Raw genomic sequence first — 19563 nt, 5'->3', positions numbered from 1 at the left:
AGAGTTTGAGACGAGAAAAGCATAGATAGCTAGAGGAGGTTCTTAGGCATTCTTGTCCATCCACTTGGCAAAAAGGAATAAAGCCGAACAATCAAAACAACAAGTGGATGTCCTCGAATGAGTAAAATATGCAACCAGCATGCTCACACAATAAGATGGCAAATGAAATATGTGACAAGGCATGCACAACCAATTCTAGCATCTATCAAGCAATTTGCGATGACTAGGTCATCTATATATGAGTATATTGACTTAGGAGTCAAGTGAGAACACTTGATCATAGGTCATACTCATCGTTTAAGCTCAAGTGGGGTTACCACTTTTACATAAAGCATTGTTTTGTTCACATCTTTAGAGTTGCTTTAGCTCAAGTCTTAGAGTAAAGCTCCCCCTAGATGTGATATCCCCCCTAAGAGGGATGAACTAACCTTGGGTTTTGTCGATGATGACTTCATGTAGATATTGAAGATGTGGATGCTCAATGTTGATGTAGATCTCTTGGAGCTATCCATTTGAGTGAATTGCACTTTCAATACCTACATGGGTTAGTCCCACAAGGAACAAGCAAGGATATACATAGACATAGAGTGATGCACACAAAAGATGATGTCCATGAAAACTTTTAGGTTACCTTGTCCCTTGTCTTACCAACAAGAGGGTTTGTGACTCCTTGAACTAGTGCAAGATGTGGAAGTTGATTGCACTTGTTCTTGCCAAAATGATAAGAGTGAAGTATGTTGGCGGAGTCACCCTCAAGAACTCTCTAGTTCTTCTTCTTTTGGATCCACACCATCTTGATGGGAATCCTTGGAGTTGTAGTCATACTTGATGAAGTGGAACTTGAAGTAGTCTTGGGAATCCACTTGACTAAGGTCTTTGGAGCTTCTTCAAATGCATCGATTTCTCTTGAAGCTTGTCCTTGCCTTTTTGCTTGTAGTCTTGTGGTGGAAGATCATCTTGAGCTTGTGTCCCCTTGAAAGAAGTATACTTCTCTTGTTGAGGAACAAACTTTGTCTTGGGGTATTGATCTTCTTCCCACTCAACTCCATTGGCATTGAACTTTCGTTCAAAACCAACACCTTGATTCTTCCGGTGCATTCCTTGCTTGCGCACAATTTCCTCGAATTGCTTACTCCCGGCAAGGCTTTTGTACACTCCTTTCTCTATAATTCCCTTCAATAAACTATTTTCTTGCTCAAGTGTAACTTGGCTAAGAGAATCATTAGTGGAATCAAGAGAACTACTAGAAGCAACAATATTGGATTTAACATGATCATTGTTACTGCTAGAGGAAGAATATTTCTTGTTACTAGACTTGACTTGAGGCATGTAAGTGGATAAGAGTAAACGCTTGGCAATGTAAGAAGAACTTTTCTTGCGGAGATCATCATTGATTGCTTTTAAGAACTCATGCTCTTGCTCAAGATTGAGCTTCTCAAAGCGTAATTTCTCATGAGCTCTTAAAAGTTCTCGATGATCTTCGAAGATGGTTTCATGAGCTAACTTAAGAGTGTTTAGTTCTTTAGTTAGGGCCTCAATCTTCTCCTTATCATTGTCATTCGTTTTATCTTGATTAGCATGTTTAATTGACATTTCATCATAGTATTCATCACTAGAGTTGTCAATAAGCAAATCATCACCTAACAAGTCATCTTCATCACTATTGAAATCAACATACTCGGGGTGTGTTACCTTAGGACCTTTGGCCATGAAGCATCTTCCAATTCCTTCATTTGGTGAGTCAAATATGTCGTAGAAGTTGGTTGACACAAGTGCTAGACCGGCAACACCTTCATCTTGAGTATCTTCGGAGTCGGAGTGATAACTTCTTTCGGAGTGGCTGTCGGAGTCGGAGCCGGATACCCATTCACCAACATGAGCTTGATGTCTTCGTCTTGTATAGCTCCTTGATGATTTTTCCTTCCTTTCCGAATCCTTGCTTCTCCGTGAGTATCTTCGTTCATAACGATCATCTCTACTCCTTCTCTCTCTTGGTGGTGATCCTTTGCTTCTTCTTTTTGGAGAATCTTCTCTTCTCTTGTAGGGAGAGGTACACTCATTGGAATAGTGTCCGGGTCTTCCACAATTGTAGTAGTTTCGCTCTCGACTAGAAGATCTTTTGCCATTGTAGGACCTTGACTTGAAGCTTCTATCTTTGCTTCTACTCTTGTAGAACTTGTTGAAGTTCTTCACCATTAAGCTCAATTCTTCATTGAAGTCTTGTTTCTCACTTGATGATGTAGGGGCTTCACATGAGCTTTATAGGCACCACTTGATTTGTTGTGAAGTTCCTCTTTATCCTTAAGTGACATCTCATGAGCAACAATTCTTCCAATCACCTCCGTTGGCTTGAGATCTTTGTAATTGGGCATCATTTGGATCAATGTGCACACGGTATCATATTTTGCATCCAAGGCTCTTAGAATATTCTTGATGATGAATCTATCGGTCATCTCTTCACTTCCTAAGCCGGCAATCTCATTTGTGATGAGAGCAAGCCTAGAGTACATTTCAGCGACACCTTCACCATCCTTCATCTTGACTTGTCAAGTTGGCTTTGAAGCACATCCAACTTGGATTCCTTGACGGAGTTGGTACCTTCATGCATATCAATCAAAGTGTCCCAAATTTCCTTTGCATTCTCAAGACGGCTGATTTTGTTGAATTCTTTGGGGCACAATCCATTGAAGAGAATATCACAAGCTTGAGCATTGTATTGCAACATCTTCAACTCATCCGCGGTAGCCTCACGGTTTGGTTCTCTCCCATCAAAGAAGTCACCTTGCAAACCAACACACACAATAGCCCAAACGGCGGGGTTATGTCCAAGAATATGCATTTTCATTTTATGCTTCCAACTAGCAATATTAGTACCATCAAAGTAAGGACCTCTACGGTGATAATTTCCCTCGCTAGACGCCATACTCTCCTAGGTTGTGAAACCAAGGCTATGACCACCAAAAGCTATGGAGATCAAAGCAAATGGAGACCAAAGCTCTGATACCACTTGTAGGATCGAAAGTATGTCTAGAGGGGGGGTGATTAGACTACTTGACCAAATAAAAACTTAACCTTTTCCCAATTTTAGTTCTTGGCAGATTTTAGCTATTTTAGGACAAGTCAAGCAATCATCACACAATTCAAGCAAGCATGCAAAGAGTATATTGGCAGCGGAAAGTAAAGCATGCAACTTGCAAGAATGTAAAGGGAAGGGTTTGGAGATTTCAAACGCAATTGGAGACACGGATGTTTTTCCCGTGGTTCGGATAGGTGGTGCTATCCTACATCCACGTTGATGGAGACTTCAACCCACGAAGGGTAAGGGTTGCGCGAGTCCACACAGGGCTCCACCCAAGGGTAACGGTTGCGCGAGTCCACACATGGCTCCACCCACGAAGGGTCCACGAAGAAGCAACCACCCACAAAGGGTCCACGAAGAAGCAACCTTGTCTATCCCACCATGGCCATCGCCCACACAGGACTTGCCTCACTAGCGGTAGATCTTCACGAAGTAGGCGATCTCCTTGCCCTTACAAACTCCTTGGTTCAACTCCACAATCTTGTCGGAGGCTCCCAAGTGACACCTAGCCAATCTAGGAGACACCACTCTCCAAGAAGTAACAAATGGTGTGTAGGTAATGAACTCCTTGCTCTTGTGCTTCAAATGATAGTCTCCCCAACACTCAACTCTCTCTCATAGGATTTGGATTTAGTGGAAAGAAGATTTGAGTGGAAAGCAACTTGGGAAGGCTAGAGATCAAGATTCATATGGTAGGAATGGAATATCTTGGTCTCAACACATGAGTAGGTGGTTCTCTCTCAGAACATATGAGTTGGAATGGTGTGTGTGTGTGTGTTCTGATAGCTCTCTCCACGAATGAAGAAGAGGTGGAGGGGTATATATATAGCCTCCACACAAAATCCAACCGTTACACACAGTTTTCCAATCTCGGTGGGACCGAATCAACAAACTCGGTCGGACCGAAAATGTAAACCTAGTGACCGTTAGAGATTTTCGGTGGGACTGACATGCAACTCGGTAGGACCGATATGGTTAGGGTTTGGGCATAATGTAATCTCGGTGAGACCGATTACACAAACTCGGTGAGACCGAATTTGGTAATTAGCTAACCAGAGAGTTGGTCAGGCGAACTCGGTGGGACCGATTTGCTCTTTCGGTGAGACCGAGTGGAACTCGGTGAGACCGAAAAGTTACAAAGGGGAAACACTGAGTTTACATTGCAATCTCGGTGGGACCGATTCGCTCTTTCGGTGAGACCGAAAAGTTACGAAAGGGAAACAGAGAGTTTGCAATCCCATCTCGGTGAGACCGAGATCCTTATCGGTAGAACCGAATTGCTAGGGTTTGGCAGTGGCTAATGACAAGTGAAACTCGGTGGCGCCGGATAGGAAGAATCGGTAGGACCGAGTTTGGCTTAGGGTTTAGGTCATATGTGGATATGGGAAAGTAGTTGAGGGTTTTGGAGCATATCACTAAGCACATGAAGCAAGAGGCTCATTAAGCAACACCTCATCCCTCCTTGATAGTATTGGCTTTTCCTATGGACTCAATGTGATCTTGGATCACTAAAATATAAAATGAAGAGTCTTGAGCTTTTGAGCTTGAGCCAATCCTTTGTCCTTAGCATTTTGAGGGTTCCACTTTCACATCCATGCCATGCCAATCATTGAGCTTTCCTGAAATAATCATCTTGGAATAGCATTAGCTCAATGAGCTATATGTTGTTATGAATTACCAAAACCACCTAGGGATAGTTGCACTTTCAAAAGGTAGCGAAAGGGAGCATATGTCTCACACCATATGTCTAGAGCTTAGGTCTCACACCAAACCAAACCAAAGAAGGACATCGAGAGAACACACAAGAAACCACAAGACGACTCAAAGCACGACACAAGAAGCAAATCCCTACACTCTCTCTCCCTTTGGCAGCGAGGCACCAAAAGGGGGCAAAGAGTGACACTACGACTCCAGGTGATGGGAGGAGGAAGAGCTCGAACATCACATCTCTGCATCTTCATCGTGGGTCAAAAACTGCTCGTCATCGGAGTCGGTCCAATGGCAATTCTGATGAATCCAGTCCTCCTCTTCAGTGATCTGACCCTCAGACCCACTGGCAGCTGTTGCTCCCATCTAACGCATGAGGTCCTTGTGGCGCGTCCTGGCATGCTTCTCTGCCACATGATTCATGTACTGACCATGAGACTCCATGCAGAAAAGCTTCTTCATCTTGCGCTTAAGCTTCTGTGCCCATGACGGTTCTGCACTAGTGGGGCCAAAGTCCTCCTCATGGGCATCAGTAGCAGCCTCACCCTCGGTCCCCATGGCAGCAGCAACAGCAGCAGACGGACCCCCTGTCGTGGCAGTAGCAGATGGACCCCCTATGTGAGGCGCTGTCCAGTTGTCCTTCTTCCTCAGACGCTTGATCTCATGAGAAACCAAGTCTCCAGTCTCTAGCAGCACTCTGGGATAAGTTTGTGCCCAGGCCCTCTCAATGAGCCTCATGATGAATGGACCATAGATAGGATACTTGCGCTCAGACACGGTAGATAGAAGTTCACACCACATGACATGAGAGATATTCGGGCTCTCTCCAGTGCTTGCTTCCTTCTCATGCTGACAGAAAAGGAGCATGTCCACGAGGTAAGAGTGGACCATATCCAGATTCCCAATCCGAGGGAAGAGAGTCTCACGGAATATGCGATGAAGAATGTCCAGATATGGAGACAGCTCATAGGTCTTCTTCTCAGTTACTGGATGAACCTTCACAGTGCAGTAGGGCCAAAGGGCTTGCTTGTGGGTGGATGTAGCATTGCGGTGAGGACGGAAACCGACAGGAGTCTCAAGCCCGGTATCCACCACATCAAGTAACTCCATGAAAGCCTTCCACTTGACAGAAAGCAGCTTGCCATTTGTCATCCATGTCAGAGTCCTGTCGACATCCGTCCCAAGATGGACGGTGGCATAGAATTGATCCACCAAATCCGCATCGAAATCCTTGTTGAATTGCATGATCCTGAGAATGTTCAACTGAGTGCACATCTGAAGGGCTTCGCCAAAGTACTCTGGGTCCTTCTCCATAGCATCAGTACCAATGGAGCGAACATCAACAAAAAGATTATTCTTTGCCTTGATCACATCAAAGTAGATGGCAAACTGAAAACGGTTCCAGAACGGGTGGTTGACCAAAGTGGGTTCTTGGGCCACCGCATAGGGGTTGCGGCGACGCTTCTCCCAAAACTCCTTGTTGGTCATCTCAGTCACAGTCTTCCCTTTGGGTTTGTGGGCGGCTCGCTTCGATTGCTGAGGAGGTGGAGGAACACTTGCAGATGCACTTGCTGGAGGCGGTTGGGTGCTCGAGGAACCACCGGCTAGCTTTGAGGTGCGGTAGCGTTTTGATGTGGCACGCCCGGGGTTGATACGGCGACCTTGCTGCTTGGAAGGGTCATCACCTGGAGCCAAACACAAGAACATGCAAAACAACCAGAAAGAACGAGCATAAGCCAACAAACTCAACAAAGGATCAAGGTAAGGCAGGAAAATGATGGAAATTGGCATGCAGCGGTAGTACCGTGACTTGCCCGCGGTAGTACCGCCCCAGAGGGAGCAGTAGTACTGCTCTAGGTCAAGCGGTAGTACCGCTCCAAGAGAGCGGTAGTACCTCTTGACGCGGAGAAACAACAGTTTCTTAGCACGAGGCGGCGAAACAGCGGGTTCCTACTACCGTGGTTAGATCCGGCACTACCGGCCTACCAAATTCAAAAATAATCCTACCAAACTCTAATCGAGATAGTCTAGTTGCTTTCTCCAACCAACTCAAGCCTAGATTTAGCCAAAAATCTAGAGATGCAACCACCATTGCCCCTAAGAAACAAGAACTGAAAAAGAGACAAAACGAAAGAAGGAACGGGGGTAATACCGGCATCCATGGCAAGAGGACGAGGTGGGGATCGATTCCACCAAAGGAAATGAAGAGGGGCACCCCGGAGACGGAGATCCGCCGGAGCCCTCCCGCGGCGAGTGGAGGCTGGAGAGAGGAAGAGAAAAGAGGGGCGAAGTGAATGGGTATGGGGGAGAAGAAACCTCCCCCTGCCCCGACTTAACCCCCTGTTCTCGTCCCCAGCGGTAGTACCGCGCTGGGGGCGGTAGTACCGCTTATAAGCGGTAGTACCGCGCACCACCAGCGGTAGTACCGCCAAGCATGCCACGGCAACTAAACAACACGGCTTTAGCTCGACGAAACGACAAAAATGGCAAGAGAAAAACAAGCGCACCAGCAAACGACCAAGACACACCTCTTCAAACGAGGGCGGTGGCCGAGGCCACCTATGTTTGAGTCAAAAGGTATGGCACCGCGAAGATTTTAACCTTGGGCCCATGACCAAAACTCGTCTTTGAAGCACAAGTGCCATTAACAATGGCTAACGTGAAAGACTTGATCAATTTATGCATAATGGGGGAGGGAGAGTTCATTGAGAGAACAACACTCCCCCTATGTCCATGCCTACACCTAAACTAGACAACAAATTGAGCATGGTAGGGTGTGCACGGGTTCAAGCCACATTGCTCGAATCAATTATATTTAGCTCATGCCTTAACTCGCGAAATCTTGCTTCATCCAAGGGCTTCGTGAAAATATCTGCAAGGTTGTCATGAGTGTTGACATAGTTGAGCTCGATCTCTCCTCGCCTAATGTGATCCCAGATGAAGTGATACCGAATCTCAATATGCTTCGTCTTGAAGTGTTGCACTGGGTTGAGAGAAATCTTGATGGCACTTTCATTGTCACACCAAAGAGGCACTTTGTCATAGGTGACACCGTAATCCTTTAAAGTTTTCCTCATCCATAGAAGTTGTGCACAACAACTACCGGCGGCAACATACTCCGCCTCAGTGGACGAGAGAGACACACAACTTTGCTTTTTGGAAGACCAACTTACCAAAGAGCAACCAAGGAATTGGCACCCTCCGGAAGTTGACTTCCTATCCACCTTGTCTCCCACCCAATCGGAATCCGAGTACCCTACAAGCTTGAAGTTTGATCCTCTTGGGTACCATAAGCCAAAGTTTGGGGTATGAGCCAAATATCGAAAGATTCGTTTGACCGCAACATAGTGACTTTCCTTAGGTGCGGATTGAAACCATGCACACATTCCCACACTCAACATGATGTCTGGTCTAGATGCACAAAGGTAAAGCAAGGATCCAATCATGGAATGATATACCTTCTGATCCACCACTTTACCATTGGGATCTAAGTCAAGTTGGCACTTGGTGGGCATTGGAGTGGAGGCCGGCTTGATGTCACTTAGCTTGAATCTCTTGAGCATGTCTTGAGTGTATTTGGATTGATTGATGAAGGTTCCTTCTCTTCTTTGCTTCACTTCGAACCCTAGAAAGAACTTCAACTCTCCCATGGAGGACATCTCGAACTTTGAGGTCATGAGAGCGGCAAATTCCTCATTGAAAGCTTTGTTAGGAGAACCAAAGATAATATCATCAACATATAATTGGCACACAAACAACTCCCCTTTGACCTTCTTAGTAAAAAGAGTGGGGTCGATTAGCCCAACTTCAAAACCACGGTCTTGTAACAACTCGGTAAGGTGGTCATACCACGCACGTGGGGCTTGTTTAAGGCCATAGAGTGCCTTATCGAGTTGATACACATGATCGGGAAAGTAGGGATCCTCGAACCCGGGGGGTTGCTTCACATAAACCAATTCATTAATGGGACCATTAAGAAAAGCACTCTTCACATCCATTTGTTGTAACTTAAAGTTATGATGAGGAGCATATGCAATCAACATGCAGATGGATTCAAGACGAGCAACGGGAGCAAAGGTTTCACCGTAGTCGATACCCTCGACTTGGGAGTAGCCCTGTGCTACCAAACGAGCCTTGTTGCGGATGATAATCCCATGGGCATCTTGCTTGTTCTTGAATATCCACTTGGTTCCAATGACATTGTGGTTCCCCGTTGGCCTTGGCACCAATCTCCACACTTTGTTGTGCTCGAAGTTGTTGAGTTCTTCGTGCATGGCATTGAACCAATCCGGATCTTCTAGTGCCTCATAGACCTTGTGGGGTTCCACACAAGAGACAAACGCATGATGCTCACAATAGTTTGCTAATTGTCTACGAGTGCTTACCCCCTTTCTTAGGCTTCCAAGCACATTCGTCATGAGATGATCCTTGGTGGAGAGCTTGGAAGCAACCTTGGCGGCACGACGCTCTAATTCCTCCTCGTTGATGAGTTGAGGAGAGGTTACTTGATCATCTTGAGCGCCGTCATGAACTTGTTCTTGATCTTGAACTTGCTCGGGGGAGAGAACTTGACCTTGGCATCACTTGGTGTGTCAACACCATCTTGAGTATGATCTTGCCCTTGGTCTTGTTCATGAGGTTGAGGGCCTTCACTTTGTTCTTCGGAAGCGTGTGGGTCTTGGGTTTGTGATGGCTCCACTTGAGTGGAGCATTGTCCTTCTCCTTCGGTCACAAGGGGTTCCTCAATGGGTAGGATGAAACCAACACCCATTCTTCTTATGGCTTGAGGAGGAATTTCATCACCTACATCACAAGTGCCACTTTGCTCCACTTGGGAGCCGTTATTCTCATCAAACTCCACGTTACACGTCTCCTCAATAAGTCCCGTGGATTTATTAAGGACACAGTAAGCATGAGAGTTTGTAGCATAACCAACAAATATGCCCTCATAAGCTCTAGCCTCAAATTTAGACAACCGAACACCTTTCTTGAGAATGAAACACTTACACCCGAATACTCGGAAGTACTTGAGATTGGGCTTGTTACCGGTGAGTATCTCATATCGAGTCTTGTTCAAGCCCTTGCGGAGGTAGAGCCAATTGGATGCATGACACACGGTGTTGATGGCTTCGGCCCAAAAGTTGTACGGAGACTTGAACTCCGCCATCATGGTCCTTGCCGCATCCATCAACGTCCGGTTCTTCCTCTCCGCAACACCGTTTTGTTGAGGGGTGTATGGTGCGGAATATTGATGCTTGATTCCCTCATCACTAAGAAATTCATCCAAGGTGTAGTTCTTGAACTCGGTGCCGTTGTCACTTCTTATTGTCAAGATCTTTGCATTGTGTTGACGTTGTGCTTCATTTGCAAAGTCAATGACGGTTTGTTGGGTCTCGCTCTTCCTCTTGAAGAAATACACCCACGTGTACCTTGAGTAGTCATCCACAATCACCAAGCAATACTTTCTACCTCTAAGACTATCGAAGGATGGGGGCCCAAAAAGATCCATGTGAAGGAGCTCCAAGGGCCTCTTTGAATAAATGATAGTCGTGGGAGGGTGAGCCTTCTCATGTAGCTTTCCTTCGATACAGGCACTGCAAGCACGATCTTTAACAAAACTAACATTCCTTAGTCCACGGACATGGTCCCCCTTGAGGAGACTTTGCAAAGATCTCATATTGACATGGGCTAAATGGCGATGCCAAAGCCATCCCACATCAACTTTAGCCATTAGGCATGTCGCGGTCTTAGTGGGTCGCTCCGAAAAGTTAATCACATATAGAGCGTTCTCGACATGCCCAACAAAAGCTACTTTAAGAGTCTTGCTTCACAAGAGGGCCACGGTATCGATATCAAAGAAAGTGGCAAAGCCCATGATTGCAAGTTGACGAACGGAAAGTAAATTGTATGCAAGTGACTCAACAAGCATGACCTTCTCGATCATGAGATCATGAGAGATGACCACCTTGCCAAGTCCCAATACCTTAGAGGATGAGGCGTCACCCCACTCGACATTGGTGGGCATAGATGGAACTTTGTGCACGTCCACCACCAAGTCCTTGCTTCCGGTCATATGATTTGTAGCCCCGCTATCGAGCAACCATGATCCACCACCGGAAGCAAACACCTACAAGAGATCAATGCTTGGTTTTAGGTACCCATTTTGTAATGGGTCCTTTGATGTTCGTAACAAGGGTCTTAGGAACCCAAATAGACCATTCAATGTACTCATGAAGAGAACCAACAAATTTTTCATAAACATGCCCATCACTAGCACGGCATAACACATAAGAAGGATTAAAATCGCCGGCTTTGTTGGGAGGGGTGACATTGCCCTTCTTGACATTGTTCTTCTTCTTCTCCTCAGGGACACTCTCTCCCTCCCTCACAAAGGTTTGCATGAGGGGAGGAGGTCATTTGGTCTTGTCATTCTTCTTCTTGTTCTTGGAGTCGGGCACGTACCCAACCCCTTCCTTGGTCACACCTCCCTTTTGGTTGACCAAGAGATCGTTGAGGTTCTTCTTGCCTTGTATGCAAGTCGCAAGACCTCTCTCAAGTTGCTCCTTTAACTTAGCATTTTCCTCAACAAGATGTATATGATCACAACACGGGTTAGTAGCATTTGCATTATCAATTAAAACCATATGAGGAAAAGTTGTTTTCTCCTTAGTTAGCTTCACTTGGAGTTGATCATGAGGCTCCTTGAGACTAGCGTGAATACCCTTCAAGGCCTTGTGGGCCTTGTCAAGTATATCAAAATCCTCTTTGAGTCTAGCAAGATCAACCCCTAGTTTGGCCTTCTCGGAATTTAGCACACGAGAAACAACGAGGACATGATCATAATCTTTCTCTAACTTAGCATGATCAACGTTGTATGACTCCTCAAGAGCCAAACGAAGACCACGCTCTTCCTCAACAGCATTGGAAAGATCTGAAATCCCATCGGCATAGTCACGACTATGCCCTTCCATCTTAGAGATGGTGTCTTCATGAGCCTCGATCATGTCATTGGCCTCACCAAGTTGTTCCAAGAGAGCAACAAAGTGCTTCTTAGATTTTCCCTTGAGTTTGCCCATAAAGGCCTCAAACTCGTTAGCCTCCACATTAGCTCCCTCAAGTTCATTAATGCTATCTGTTTGGGAAGGATGATTAATGATGGTAGTTTTGATGTTGGAGGTTACCTTGTTGGTGGCTTTAGCCATGAGGCACTTGGCGGTGATGCTCTCGTTGGGTGAGTCGAAGAGAGACACCTGTGACTTTGTTGCAATGGCACCAGAGGCCATGGCAACCGACTCATCATCTTATTCATCGTCATCATCCTCATTGTACTCTTCTTGCACAACCAAAGCCTTGGGAGGAGTCTTCTTGGTGAAGTTGTTCTTGTTGGGGAACGACTTGGCCTTGTCCTTTCGGATGAGTTTACCACCATTGTCTTCCCTCTTCTCATACGGGCATTCCACAACGAAATGACTCACGTTGCCGAAATTGTAGCAAGTCCTTACACGTTGCTTGCCCCTTGTGCCACTCGAGTTGTTTTTGCTAAAGTTGGGCCTCGAGTTTTTCCTGCTCCAAAATTGCCTTGAAGCAAGTGCCATGTGTTCATGATATGCATACTTCGTATCTTCGGGGTTGCTCTCCTCTTCTTCCTCTTCTTCTTCTTCCCCGGTGAGCTTGGCCTTCAAAGCAAGGTTAGGCTTCTTTGCCCGTTGAGAACGAAGCACCGCATTGTCGGCGGTCTTGTCCAAAATGTTCATGGCCACAAACTCATACAACACTTCGCTTGAGGTCAAAGTGTGGAAGTCCGGTCTTTGACGAATGACAGAGGACATGGCCTTGTGGTAGGGCATCATTGCCTTGAGGAATTTGCGCTTGATCCAATTGTCATCCATGTCCTTGCTCCCGTGATCTCGTAGTGAGACCGCGAGTTTGGTTACTCTCCGGTAAAGCTCACGAGGGTCTTCATCTTCCTTCATTGCAAACTCATCGGCCTCATCTTGTACCACTTCATAGTTGGAGCGTTGAATGCTTGCGCTTCCCCGGTAGAGAGACACGACACAATGCCATGCATCTTTGGCCAAGGCGAAGGGACGAAGATGAGGTAGGTCTTCGAGTGGAATTGCATCTTGAATGATGAAGAGAGCATTCTCATTGAATTGATTGTCCGCGGCTTCTCGAGGAGTGAAGTTGCTTGGATCATGTGGATATAAACCTTCTTCAATGATTCTCCAAAGGTTAGTGTTCACATGATTTAAATGACGTTTAAAGCGGTAAACCCAAGCATCAAAATCCTCATTTTTCACAATCTTAGGGGGAGGACCGGCATGATTCAAATGAGTGGAAGGAACCGGTCCACCATAAACAAGTGGTGGTTCCACATGGGCAAAGATGTCGGTGCCATTCTTGCCACTAGAAGAAGGAGCCTTTTTACTACTAGCTTCCCCCTTGTCGGGGATAGCATCCGACACCTTGTTGGCGGGATCACCCACTTTCAACGGTGCGGTGGATAGTTTAAGCCCCTCAAGAAATTTAGTAAACATGCTTTCAACTTCGGTCGTCATGGAGGTTTTCAATGTCTCCAAGGCTACATTGAACTCCTCACGAGAGACCGAAGTTCCCCATCTCCCGTAGACGAGATCGGATTCACACCGGAGTGTTCCTCCACACCGTCTACGGTATCAACCATACTCTTTGGACGGTAAAGTCCTTAATAAAGAGACGAGGCTCTGATACCAATTGAAAGGATCGATATGGTTGACTAGAGGGGGGGTGAATAGGCAACTACCAATTTTTAGCTTTTCTTTACCAAATTAAACTTTGCATCAAAGTAGGTTGTCTAGATGTGCAACTAGGTGAGCAACCTATATGATGCAATAACAACACGCATACATGCAAGCAAGGGTAGAAACACTAAAGAGCTTGCACAAGTAAAGGTAAGAGATAACCAAGACTGGATCCGGTGAAGACGAGGATGTGTTACCGAAGTTCCTTCCTTTTGAGGGGAAGTACGTCTCCGTTGGAGCGGTGTGGAGGCACAATGCTCCCCAAGAAGCCACTAGGGCCACCATATTCTCCTCACGCCCTCACACAATGCGAGATGCCGTGATTCCACTATTGGTGCCCTTGAAGGCGGCGACCGAACCTTTACAAATAAGGTTGGGGCAATCTCCACAACTTAATCAGAGGCTCCCAACAAGACCACGAAGCTTCACCACAATGGAATATGGCTCCGAGGTGACCTCAACCGTCTAGGGTGCTCAAACACCCAAGAGTAACAAGATCCGCTAGGGATGAGTGGGGGAATCGAAAATCCCTTGGTGGAAGTGTAGATCGGAGCCTTCTCAACCACTCCCGAGAAAATCAACAAGTTTGATTGGCTAGGGAGATAGATCGGGCAAAATGAAGTTTGGAGTATTTAATGGAGCTTGAGCAATAAATGGAGCTTGGGGGAGGAAGAGGTGGGTGAGAAGGAGGAATGGGACTCCCTTTTATAGTGGGGGCAACAATCACATTGCCCCCCACCAACCAGCCCCGCACAGGGCGGTACTACTGCTGAGAGGGGGCGGTACTACCGCCAGGCGACGGTACTGCCACGCCAGCCAGCGGTACTGCCGTGCTGAGGAGACTTAGTAGGAAACAGACCCAAATGCGGTACTACCGCAGTGGTAGGGCGGTACTACCGCTCCTGGAACGGTACTACCGCCACTACAACCGTGACTAGTGCCGCAAAACCCGACACGAGAAAAAGACCTCTCGAATCGAGGCGGTAGGAGCCAGACTACCCAGCGGTACTACGGCAGTGGGGTCAAGGGCGGTAGTACCGCTGTGGAGCGGTACTGCCGCTTGTGACCCTTCGGCCGTAGTACCGCAGGCAGTGCGGTACTACCGCTGGGGCGAGAGAGAGAGAGAAGGGATCTCGAAAATATGCCGAGGACAAGGCGGAGGTGCCAGGCCCCCAGCGGTACTACTGTTGTGGAGCCAAGGGCGGTACTACCGCTGTGGAGCGGTACTGCCGCTTGCCTCCTCAGCGGTACTACCGCTGGGTGCGCGGTACTACCGCTTAGACCCAGACAGGACACGGAAGAGAGGAGAGATCTCTTCAATGGAAAGGAAATGCTCGGAGGGTGAGAAGCTGATGTGTACGTGATGATTCCACCCATGCAAAACCCCAGCGGACCCCCTCTTGATAGTACGGTGCCCTCTACGCAACTAGTCCATCGAGAAAGAAACGAAAGAGCTACACCGTCTTGAAATACACTCCGAGGGAAGAAGGCGTCTCGTGCCAGGGGAGAATCTGTGAATTATTCAAAGCACAAGATTAGTCCGCAAACATGTTGTCATCAATCACCAAAACTACCTTGAGAGAGATATGCCGTAACAGACGACATGTCATGTCCTAAACCGAGTTCCCACAAAGAACAAAGAGATAACTCCATTCGAGGAATGGGAGAAGAAAAGGTTAAAACTCTCTTATCTACAAACATGGGGTTGTTTGGCAAAAGTCAATGTTCCAACTCCAAAGAAGCGGAAGCTTGGACCAAAGACTGTGGATTGTGTTTTTCCTGGGATATGCTTTTCATAGCATTGGCTATAGATTCTTGATTGTAAAATCTGAGGTACCTGACACGCATGTCGGTACGATCATGGAGTCGAATGATGCGACTTTCTTTGAAGATATCTTTCCCATGAAGGATATGGCTACCTCATCTAATCAGGAGATGCCTAGTTCATCGAATCAGGAACCAGTTACAATTACCAAACCTGTCGTTTCGATGGAAAACTCTGAAAGTCCTGTGGAGGAAAACAATGAAGTTCCTACTAGGAGCAAGAGACAGAGGACTGCAAAGTCCTTTGGTGATGATTTTCTTGTGTATCTCATAGATGACACTCCCAGTTCTATTTCAGAGGCTTATGCATCTGAAGATGCTGACTACTGGAAGGAAGCGGTTCGTAGCGAGATGGATTCCATCTTAGCGAATGAAACTTGAGAGATAACTGATCGTCCTTATGGGTGCAAACCTATAGGATGTAAATGGGTATTCAAGAAGAAGCTTAGGCCTGATGGTACTATTGAAAAGTACAAGGCTCGACTCATGGCTAAGGGTTATACCCAAAAGGAAGGTGAAGACTTCTTTGATACTTACTCACCTGTGGCTCGACTGACCACTATTTGAGTTCTACTTTCACTAGCTGCCTCGCATGGTCTTTTCGTTCATCAAATGGATGTTAAGACTGCTTTCCTAAATGGAGAGTTGGACGAGGAAATTTATATGGAACAACCAGATGGGTTTGTACTAGATGGTCAGGAAGGGAAAGTGTGCAAGTTGCTGAAGTCTTTGTACGGACTTAAGCAAGCACCCAAACAGTGGCATGAGAAGTTTGAAAGAACTTTAACAGCTGCAGGCTTTGTTGTGAACGAAGCTGACAAATGTGTGTACTATCGCCATGGTGGGGGCAAAGGAGTTATCATGTGCTTGTATGTTGATGACATACTGATTTTCGTAAAAAATCTGATTGTTATTAAGGAGGTCAAGGATTTCCTATCTCGTTGTTTTGAGATGAAGGATTTAGGAATGGCTGATGTCATTTTGAACATCAAGTTGTTGAGAGACGATGATGGTGGGATTACATTGCTTCAATCTCACTATGTGGAAAAGATCTTGAGTCGCTTTGGCTATAGTGACTGCAAGCCCTCTCCAATACCATATGATGCGAGTGTGTTACTTCGAAAGAATCGAAGAATTGCTAGAGATCAATTGAAATATGCTCAGATTATTGGCTCGCTTATGTACTTAGCAAGTGCTACAAGACCTGACATCTCTTTTGCTGTTAGCAGACTGAGTCGGTTTGTCTCAAAACCAGGAGATGTGCATTGGAAAGCTCTAGAGAGAGTTTTGCGTTATTTGAAAGGAACTGCAAATTATGGAATTCACTACACCGGGCATCCAAAGGTGCTTGAAGGGTATAGTGACTCAAACTGGATCTCAGATGCTGATGAGATAAAGGCCACGAGTGGTTATGTATTCACTCATGGAGGTGGCGCTGTTTCTTGAAAGTCTTGCAAGCAGACCATCTTAACGATGTCAACAATGGAAGCAAAACTCACATCACTAGATACAGCTACGGTTGAAGCAGATTGGCTTCGCCGGCTCTTGAATGACTTGCCGGTTGTTGAGAAACATGTACCTGGTGTCCTTATGAACTGCGACAATCAAACTGTGATCACGAAAGTGAGCAGCTCAAAGGATAACATGAAGTCATCAAGACACGTTCAGAGAAGGTTAAAGTCTGTCAGGAAAATGAAAAACTCTGGAGTTATTACGTTGGATTATATCCAAACGTCTAAAAATCTAGCAGATCCTTTTACCAAGGGTCTATCACATAATGTGATAGATAATACATCGAGGGAGATGGGTATGAGACCCACAATATGAGTTGTTCACAGTGGTAACTTATTCTTTGTGATCGGAGATCCCGTGAATTAGATGTGGAAGACAAGATGTTGGTCAACTGAGAGGAGAGTATCCTTACTATTCACAATACCACTCCATGAAAGTGCAATACTCTCCTAATCTGCATGGCAGGTTGATGTATATCTTAATGTGTTCTAAGTGGCTTATTTAAGCAGAGATGTTATCCTGCAGAATATCTTTTGAAGAACACACCTATATGAGTCTAATTGTCAAACGTCGCAATCTATGAGAGTAGAGTTCTCTCTAGTAAACTCATGAAAGGTCACGGAGTATGACGCATAAGCTCCACCCGCGGGGAAGTCCCACGGTAGCCACGTATCGGTCAAGGCTTTATGTGAAGCTAGATTCGCAGAAAACTTGCAGTTCAAGGCCCAGTCCACTGTTCAAGTTGCTTACTAGTGTAGCATAGAGTTCTAGATGAAAGTTCAACTTAACAGTCTCCACTGCAGTACCGATATATAAAATAGTGTTTCGGAATGAAAGGCAAATTTCTGTGTGCCTCTGGGATCTGGTGGGGGATTGCTGGAATTTAGTCTGTTTTGGGCAGCACAATAACTATTTCAGAAATTCCTAATAAATCCTAGAGGTCCACTTAGCCCATTTGTGCAAGGCAAGGGATACTACTAAAGTTTAGTCCCACATTGTTAGTTTAGTGGGAGTTGTACCTCCTTATAAGGGAGGTTCTTTCCCCACTTGTACGAGCATGAGAACAAGAGGGATATCCACGCGCGCTCCTCCTCCGCCGCCCGCCTCGCCACGCCACGCCTTGCCTCGTCACGACGCGACGCGGGTTGCGAGAATGAGCCGAGCCGATATCTAAATTTTTGCCACGCACTACGAGTATACGAAAGGTCACACGGAAGATGAAAAGATTTTTGCGAAAGTGGAGTCCGAATGCAAACGGTGCAACCCTTCGGCTGCTGGCTGTTCGCTTCGTCTCCGTCTCTTCGTTTCGCCTCCCGTCGTTGCCCTCTCGCCTCCTTCTCTTGCGCCTATAAAAAGGAGGTCGCTCCTCCCAGAGAGATGCACCAGAAGCTCTTCCTCCTCTCGCCACAAGTTCCTGAGCACTACGCTGCTGCTACGATCTTCCCCATCCCGGCTTGCGGCGTGCACCGCAGGTTGGGACAGTAGGCCTCCGAAGCCGCACCTTTTGAGTCCTGTACGGGAGAAGGGTGATAAGATTTTTGGGGAGCGCTCAGCGCAACTACTGGCTGCTTTATCACGGACGATCCGGCCGCCGACGACTACTTCCCCGACGACGACTTTTTCCCCGACGTCCACGACCTCCTCGACGACATGGCAGGCAAGGACACCGACCCCAAGTCCAGCACTTCTACTGCTGTTGTCCCGTACGTGTTCTTGCTCTTTCTGTTAGATGTCATGACACAGTTCTTTGCTCTACTTTCCGTCCTACATGTGTTAAGTTCTACTTCATATATGCAACTTCATCTAATGTCTGTTCTAGATGTATTTAGTTCAAGTTCATATATACAGATGCTCTTTACCTTCTCTCTGTCCAAACGCATGACTTGTTTTATTTCTACTATATTAGTCATGCTTTATCTAGTATTTTTGTTAATAAAATCATTCGGTAAATTGCTCATATTTCCAACAAGATCAAATGTATGCATCAACTTCAACCGCGAGATCACTCGGTCGGACTGAATTGTACACTTAAGATCGTACGCAGAGCAATTCCGATCCATGAGAGGCCTAAAGCTAGTGCGCAATCCGATGCTCTGTCTCGTTTACTTTTACGAGTCGCAGGTTCTTGCCCTCTCTGTTTTGTTACTTTATCCAAGAATCCGATGAGGAGTATTTTTCTACTACTAAGCAAGACGCATAGGATCCTCGTGAGAACTAGTAAAGCTGCTGCAGTAAACAATGTTATCGCGTGACAAGATAGTAGAAGAACCTTGGATTAGAGCCGCACTTGATCGTGTTCTTATTTTAGCTGGAACAACACGGGGACATGACCCGTCGTGTCGGGCCGGAGAGGATAGAGAACAATCCGTTGGTTGAACTAAAAAAATATGATAAACCCCGTTAACAAACATGATGTCGTGTCAATATATTGTTGGCTATCGATGCAACTTGTCTTTTTTGCTTTATTAGACAAAATGAGGTCCCAATCTATGCATAGCAAAGATGTATATAATCACGGTTTTGCTAAACATCATGTGCCTGAAAATTGGCGTCAGACACATTTTTGCAAAGCGTTGCACGATGCTGAAGACGGGGACAACATGAGGAGCGCCGGCCACGGCGAGCCCGAGCTATGTACGAGCGGGATCGCCAGCGGGAGCA

This window comes from Triticum dicoccoides, chromosome 7A (assembly GCF_002162155.2).
Source record: "Triticum dicoccoides isolate Atlit2015 ecotype Zavitan chromosome 7A, WEW_v2.0, whole genome shotgun sequence".
Taxonomy (NCBI): domain Eukaryota; kingdom Viridiplantae; phylum Streptophyta; class Magnoliopsida; order Poales; family Poaceae; genus Triticum; species Triticum dicoccoides.
The sequence above is the reverse complement of the archived record's forward strand: the minus strand, read 5'-3'. Positions refer to the sequence as shown.